Raw genomic sequence first — 7,815 nt, 5'->3', positions numbered from 1 at the left:
GAGGCAGTGATTGGAGATTAAGAGAGGTGAAGAGAAGTGTTAGTAAATAAATAAATAGAAGAAGAGGAGAGATAGAGAATTTCGAAAATAATTTTGAAAAAGTAGTTAATGATTTTCGAAAATTAAAGATAAGATATAATTAAAATTAAAATTTAAAACAATTAGTTAATTTAAAAAGAATTTTGAAAAAGGGATGAGATATTTTCGAAAAGTAGAGAGGGAGAAGTAGTTAGGTGATTTTGAAAAAGATAAGAAACAAACAAAAAGTCAAATAGTTAGTTGAAAAAGATATTAAAATCAAATTTGAAAAGATAAGAAGATAAGAAGTTAGATAAGATATTTTAAAATCAAATTTTTTTGAAAAAGATAAAATTTTGAAAAAGATATGATACAAAAGTTAAGATAAGATAGATTTAATTTTTTTAAAATTAAAATTAATTACTTGACTAACAAGAAACTAAAAGATATGATTCTAGAATTTAAAGATTAAACCTTTCTTAACAAGAAAGTAACAAACTTCAAATTTTTTGAATCAATCACATTAATTGTTAGCATAATTTTCGAAAAATTGAAATAAAATTAAGAAAAAAATTTTGAAAAAAATTTTAAAATTTTTGAGATTAATAAGTTAAAAATGAAAAAGATTTGATTTTTTTGAAAAAGATTTGAAAATATAGGATTTTTAAAATTGAAAATTTGACTTGACTTGTAAGAAACAACTAATTTTAAAAATTTTTGACTAAGTCAACTCAAATTTTCAAAAATTAGGAGAGAAAAAAGGAAAAGATATTTTTTATTTTTGAATTTTTAATGAGAAGAGAGAAAAACACAAACATGACCTAAAACATGAAAATTATAAATCAAAACTCATGCTGCATGCAAGAACTCTATGAATGTTAAGATGAACACCAAGAACACTTTGAAGATCATGATGAACATCAAGAACATATTTTTGAAAAATTTTTGATGCAAAGAAAACATGCAAGACACCAAACTTAGAATTCTTTAATGCATGGACTCTAACAAACGAAAAATGCATATGAAAAACAACAAACAACACAAAACAAGAAAACATCAAGATCAAACAAGAAGACTTGTCAAGAACAACTTGAAGATCATGAAGAACACCATGAATGCATGAATTTTCGAAAAGTGCAAGAAAAATTTTTAAAGCATGCAATTGACACCAAACTTAAAAATTGACTCAAGACTCAAACAAGAAACACAAAATATTTTTGGTTTTTTTTATGATTTTCTAATTTTTTGTATTTTCTTTTATTTTTTTTCGAAAAACATATGGAAAAAGAAAATATGAAATTCAAAATCTTTAAGAAGAATTCCAGGAATCTTTCAATATTAGCCCAAAGCTCCAATCAAAGGGTTTGACATGGCTTAATAGCCAGTCAGCTTTAGGATGGAATTACATGCATTGTAGTGATTAATTGAAGACCAATTCCAAAGGAGTTTGAATATGGCTTTGTAGCCAGCTAGGATTCAACATGTTACCATGAATCTCTAGAATTCATTCTTGAAAGTTTTGAAGCCATAGAATAATTTAAAAAAATTATTTTTCGAAAATAATAATATTTTTTTTTGGAAAACGAAAACAAAGAAAAATTTTGAAAAATCTTTGAAAACTTTTTGAAAAGAAAATTACCTAATCTGAGCAACAAGATGAACCTTCAGTTGTCCATACTCGAACAATCCCCGGCAACGGCGCCAAAAACTTGGTGCACAGAATTGTGATCATCAACTATGGCTCCAATAATTTGGTAGCTCTCACACGTGAATTACACTTAGTCACAACTCTGCACAACTAACCAGCAAGTGCATTGGGTCGTCCAAGTAATACCTTACGTGAGTAAGGGTCGATCCCACGGAGACTGTTGGTATGAAGCAATCTATAGGCATCTTGTAAATCTCAGTCAGGCTGATTCAAATATGATTGGATTAGATATTCAAAAGATAAATAAAATAAATAGGAAATAAAGATAAAGTTACTCATGTAATCCAATGGTGGGAATTTCAGATAGGTGCATGGAGATGTTGTGTTCCTTCCGAATCTCTACTTTCTTATTACATTCATCCAATCCTTCTTACTCCTTTCCATGGCAAGCTGTATGTAGGGCATCACCGTTGTCAATGGCTACATCTCATCCTCTCAGTGAAAATGGTCCAAATGCTCTGTCACAGCACGGCTAATCATCTGTCGATTCTCAATCAAGTTGGAGTATAATCCAGTGATTCTTTTGCGTCTGTCACTAACGCACAGCCTTCAGAAGTTTGAAGCTCGTCACAGTCATTCAATCCCGGAATCCTACTTGGAATACCACAGACAAGGTTAGACTTTCCGGATTCCCATGAATGCCGCCATCAATTCTAGCTTATACCACGAAAATTTTGATCAAGGAATCCAAGAGATATGCGCCCAGTCTAAGGTAGAATGGAAGTGGTTATCAATCACGCGCGTTCATAGGTGAGAATGATGATGAGTGTCACGGATCATCACATTCATCAAGTTGAAGTGCAACGAATATCTTAGAACAGGAATAAATCGAATTGGATAGAAAATAATAGTAATTGCATTGAAACTTGAGGTACAGCAGAGCTCTACACCATTAATCTATGGTGTGTAGAAACTCCACCGTTGAAAATACATAAGTGAAAGGTCCAGGCATGGTCGAATGGCCAGCCCCCATGATCTGAGAACTAAACGTCCCAAGATCGAATAATACAATCCGAGATATCTAATACAATAGTAAACTATCCTATTTATACTAGACTAGCTACTAGGGTTTACAAGAGTATGTAATTGATGCATAAATCCACTTCCAGGGCCCACTTGGTGTATGTTTGGGCTGAGCTTGATCTATCCACGAGCTGAGGCTTCTTTTGGAGTTGAACGCCAAGTTGTAACGTGTTTTGGGCTTTCAACTCCGGTTCGTGACGTGTTTCTGGCGTTTGACTCCAAATAGCAACATGAAACTGGTGTTGAGCGCCAGTTTACATCGTCTAATCACGAATAAAGTATGGACTATTATATATTGCTGGAAAGCTCTGGATGTCTACTTTTTAACGCAGTTGAGAGCGCGCCATTTGGAATTCTGTAGCTTCATAAAATCCATTTCGAGTGCAGGAAGGTCAAATTCCAACAGCATCAGCAGTCCTTTGTCAGCCTGCTATCAGAGTTTTGCTCAGGTCCCTCAATTTCAGCCAGAAAATACCTAAAATCACAGAAAAACACACAAACTCATAGTAAAGTCCAGAAATGTGAATTTAGCAACAAACTCATAGTAAAGTCCAGAAATGTGAATTTAGCATAAAAACTAATGAAAACATCCCTAAAAGTAACTAGATCATACTAAAAACTACCTAAAAATAATGCCAAAAAGCGTATAAATTATCCGCTCATCAGTGGCCATCCTGAAAAGGGAAAAAGAAAGTAACTTTTAGAGCTAAGGGTTAGAGCAAGGAAGAGAGCGGGAAAGGTGGTAATCGATGCACAATAAAGAAGAATGACGTTAACACACGCTCATGAGTACATGTGAAAAGTCATCAATGGAAAATAGCTAGTGCATATGATAACAAGTGAATGCAAGGTGTTTATTGGCATGCTGGCAAAGGCATGAGTAGCATAAATCAAGCATTCAATGTCCAAGTTAGTTTACCAAGTCTTTCAAACTAACAACATGTTTGTAATAACAATTATATTTAATTAATAAAATATAAAAAAGGGTTTTGTGAAAAGCAAGCATTTATAGTAGTAGATTAAAAGAAATCTTAAAAATAGTGTACAATGCCATACAGGCATTTTCACAAACGCATAGCATGCATGGTAAATAAGCTATTTGAAAGTATTAAATTGAACATGCAAGCAACCCTTGAAAAAGTAATATATAATTGTCAAATAATCCACAAAAATATAGAAAAAACAATGACCCAAATAAAATTCCAACACCAATGAAAATAATGCAATGAATGAAAGTATGCAATTAAGTAAAAGAAAATGAAAGATAAGAAGAATGAGAAGGGAAAGAAGGGAAGAAGAAGTAAGTAGGAAAGGAGGGAGGAAAAATTAGGATTGGGGAAGAAAAGATAAAATATTTTGGCATATTAGGTTAAAGTGTGCGACGCTGGCGACGCGGTCGCGTGGGTGATGCGGCCGCGTGGTGCGCAACAAGGTCAGGCGACGCGGACGCGTGGGTCACGCGATCGCGTCACTTGTTTTGTGCTAGTGGCGCGAGTGCGGCCTCGCATTCGCACAACTCTCTGTTTGAATTGCATTTTGCCAAAAATCTGGCTGACGCGGTCGCGTGGGTGACGTGATCGCGTGGATGGCCATTTTTGAAAGACGACACAGTCGCGTGGGTGACGCGTTCGCATGGGAGGGCTTGGGCTTCTAACGCGAGTCCAGCCCAATTCCAGCACAACTTTCGGCCATGCACCTTTTTGATGTCGATTTTCATGGCACGCGGCCGCATGGGTGACGCGGTCGCGTGGGAGGCCAAAGTTCCACATGACGCGGTCGCGTGGGGTCAAATTATGCTAATGGCGCGCCTCCAACCACACTCTCGCGTGACTCTTTGTTCAATTCTTTTCTTCCCAACACACTAGTGACACGGACGCGTCAGCGACGCTGCCGCATCGCGTGCGTGTTTTCCCTTTCTTTTTTTATGCAATTATGCAGTATGCAATATGCAGTGTTAATGTAGATGCTATGAAAACTTCCAGGTTCAATGAAAATAAAATAAAATAAAAAAATAAACAACACGAAATAAAATTGAAAAAGAACGATTATACCATGGTGGGTTGTCTCCCACCTAGCACTTTTAGTTAAAGTCCTTAAGTTGGACCTTTGGTGAGCTCCCTGTTATGGTGGTTTATGCTTGTACTAATCCAGGAATCCCCACCAATATTTGTACTTCCAGTAGCCTCCGGGGTCCCAAACTAAGCACGTAAAGCCCTTAAGAAGCTTCAAACAGATTCTTAGGCTCCCGGGGTGACAAATGTCAGAACAGATTCCAGGATCCCAAACCTTACTTTTACACCCGTTTTTGTCTCGATCTGCATTGTTCCAACCGGGTGAAAGGTGATCTGAATTCTCACTGCAGCGACCAAACAGCTTTCTAGACCCATTCAGTTGAGCTTTACACCAACCTTTGCGTTTAAACTTAAAGCATCCAACCATAATGAACCTTGCAGGACAATTCTTACCACTGGCCATCTTCCGCTTTCTCTTAATGCCACAAAGAGCTCTAAGTTGACCATCCGTCTCCAATAGCCCATATTCAAGTGGAATTAGAAAGCTAAGGGATATGAATTTTACCCACTTGAATGTTGTGAAGGATGATGGCAACTTAGGGGGAGGTATTTTTAATGAAATTGCAAACTCCACTCCCTTGTGCTCTTCTCTGATAATTACCACCTCTTTGCAAGTTTCTTCAATTTCAACCTCTTCCTCTTGGTAGCTTTCTTCCAATTCAATCTCATCTTCATTACTTTCCAAGGGCATTGGAGGTTGTGCTTCTTCTTCTTGAATCTCCATCTCTTGATCAACCCCTTCCAAGTCTTCAACTGTGATATGCCTTGGAGGTTGTACACCCTCCTCAGTATCAATTTCAAACGTCTTGGAAAGGGGTTCTATGACTGGACTTTTTCATGGAGGTTCTGCATCTCCTAAATCTTCAACCACTTCTACTTCTTCAATAATTTTGGCTTCCTCCACTTGTTCCAGTACAAAGTCATGCTCCGTACCATTCACTGGAGTTTCTAGTATCTCCTTCATGCTACGTTCTTCATTAGATTGTCCACATGAAGCCATGGGGGTTCCTTGAGTGTCCGAACGTCGGGAAGCTAATTGAATTATCGCTTGCTCCAATTGACGAATGGTTGCCTGAAATCGATCCACTGTTTCCTTGAAATGATCCTTTGTCTCTTGATGCGCTCGGCTTTCATAAATAGGATCATAGTGCTCTTGGATTGATGGATATGGAGATGGTGAATATTGAAGTGGTGGTTCTTGGGAGTAATTGGGTTGGAATTGGGGTGGTTCTATGTATGGTTCATATGGCTCATAAGGTGGTTGGTATGGTGGTTGAGGGTTAGGGTCATATGGAGGTGAATGGCGGAAAGGGGCTTATGAGTATGGTGGTCCAAAGTCATGTTGAGGAGAGGGTTCATAGGCATATGGTGGTGGTTGTTGATAATCAAAAGACTGCTCACCATAGCCATTGCCTTGATATGCATCACAGAATGGTTGTTGATAGTCCAGGTGCATGTTGTCATTATAATCTCCTCTTCCTGCAACATAATTATAACCAGACTCATAGCCAAAGGGGTGAGAGTTCATAGTAGTGAGAGAAAATAAAAACAAAAACTAACAAAAAGAAAAATAAGATAAGATAAGATAAAAATTTTAAAATAAAAATCTGAAATATTTTTTTAAAAATATTTACAATAACCAATAATAAGGCACACGTTTGTAATTCTCCTGCAACAGCGCCATTTTGATGAGAGAACTTTAGCGTGGTCTAGAATTCAGAATAAATTCCCGTTGCAAGTATAGCTTCTAAACCAACAAAAGTCCTTTCATACAAACATTTTGGTTGTCACAAGTAACAAACTCCTTTAAAATTGATAACCGAGTATTTAAACCTCGGGTCGTCTTCTCAAGGAATTGCAGAGAGGTATGTTCTTATTATTGGTTATGAAAAAGTGTGTTTTGGGGTTTTGGATTAAGGTAAAAAGTTAGTTGAATGACAAGTAAAATAAAATAATAATAACTGTAAAATAAACCTTTGGCAAGGTACAAGAACTGGAAGTCCTATCCTTATCAATTGTGATGAGAATTGGATTTTAATCCCACTTAGTTAACCTTTACTAAACAAAGGAAGGTCAAGTGGACTAATTAATTTGATACCTAAAGTCCTAGTCTTTCCTTTGGAAAGGCTAGAGTTATTGGAACTCAAATTAATTAGCAACTCCCAATTTCAACCACTACTTTATTTGACAGCTCAAGCGTCACCAATTACTCAACCAAAGCCAAAAGGGAAAAATCCAAATTATTTATATTATAAATAAAAGAAACAAATCATAGATCTGAAAATACCTCAAATTATATTAAATATAAAATCAATCCAAACATAAAGACTTCATAAACTAAATTGAGAAAATAAAGGAATATTGAACCTGTGATTGAAGAAAATGAATTCCTAATCCTAATCATAATCCTAAGAGAGAGGAGAGAACCTCTCTCTCTAAAAACTACATCTAATCCTAAAATTATGAATTATCAAAAGCCTCATTATGAATGGATGCATTCTCCCACTTTATAGCCTCTAATCTGTGTGTTCTGGGATAAAAACTGGGTCAAAAGCAGCCCAGAAATCGCCCCCTACGATTTCTGTTACGTTCAGCTCACGAGCAAGTGACACGGAGGCGTCGTCCACGCGGCCGCGCGGATTGAGGTTCGCAAATGCGACGCGGACACGTCATTCACGCATTCGCGTCACCTAACTTTGGGGCAGCTATGGCAAATTATATATCAAATCGAAGCCCCGAACGTTAGCTTTCCAACACAACTGAAACCGCGTCGTTTGGACCTCTATAGCTAAAGTTATAGCCGTTTGAGTGCGAAGAGGTCAGGCTGGATAGCTTAACAACTTCTTCAACTTCTTGTATTCCTTCCACTTTTGAATGCTTCCTTTCCATCCTCCAAGCAATTCCTGCCCTATAATATTTGAAAACACTTAACACACATATCAAGGCATCTAATGGTAATAAGAGAGGATTAATAATAAGCAAATATAAGATCAA

The sequence above is a fragment of the Arachis hypogaea genome, chromosome 5 (assembly GCF_003086295.3).
Source record: "Arachis hypogaea cultivar Tifrunner chromosome 5, arahy.Tifrunner.gnm2.J5K5, whole genome shotgun sequence".
NCBI lineage: Eukaryota > Viridiplantae > Streptophyta > Magnoliopsida > Fabales > Fabaceae > Arachis > Arachis hypogaea.
Note: the sequence above shows the minus strand (reverse complement) of the source record.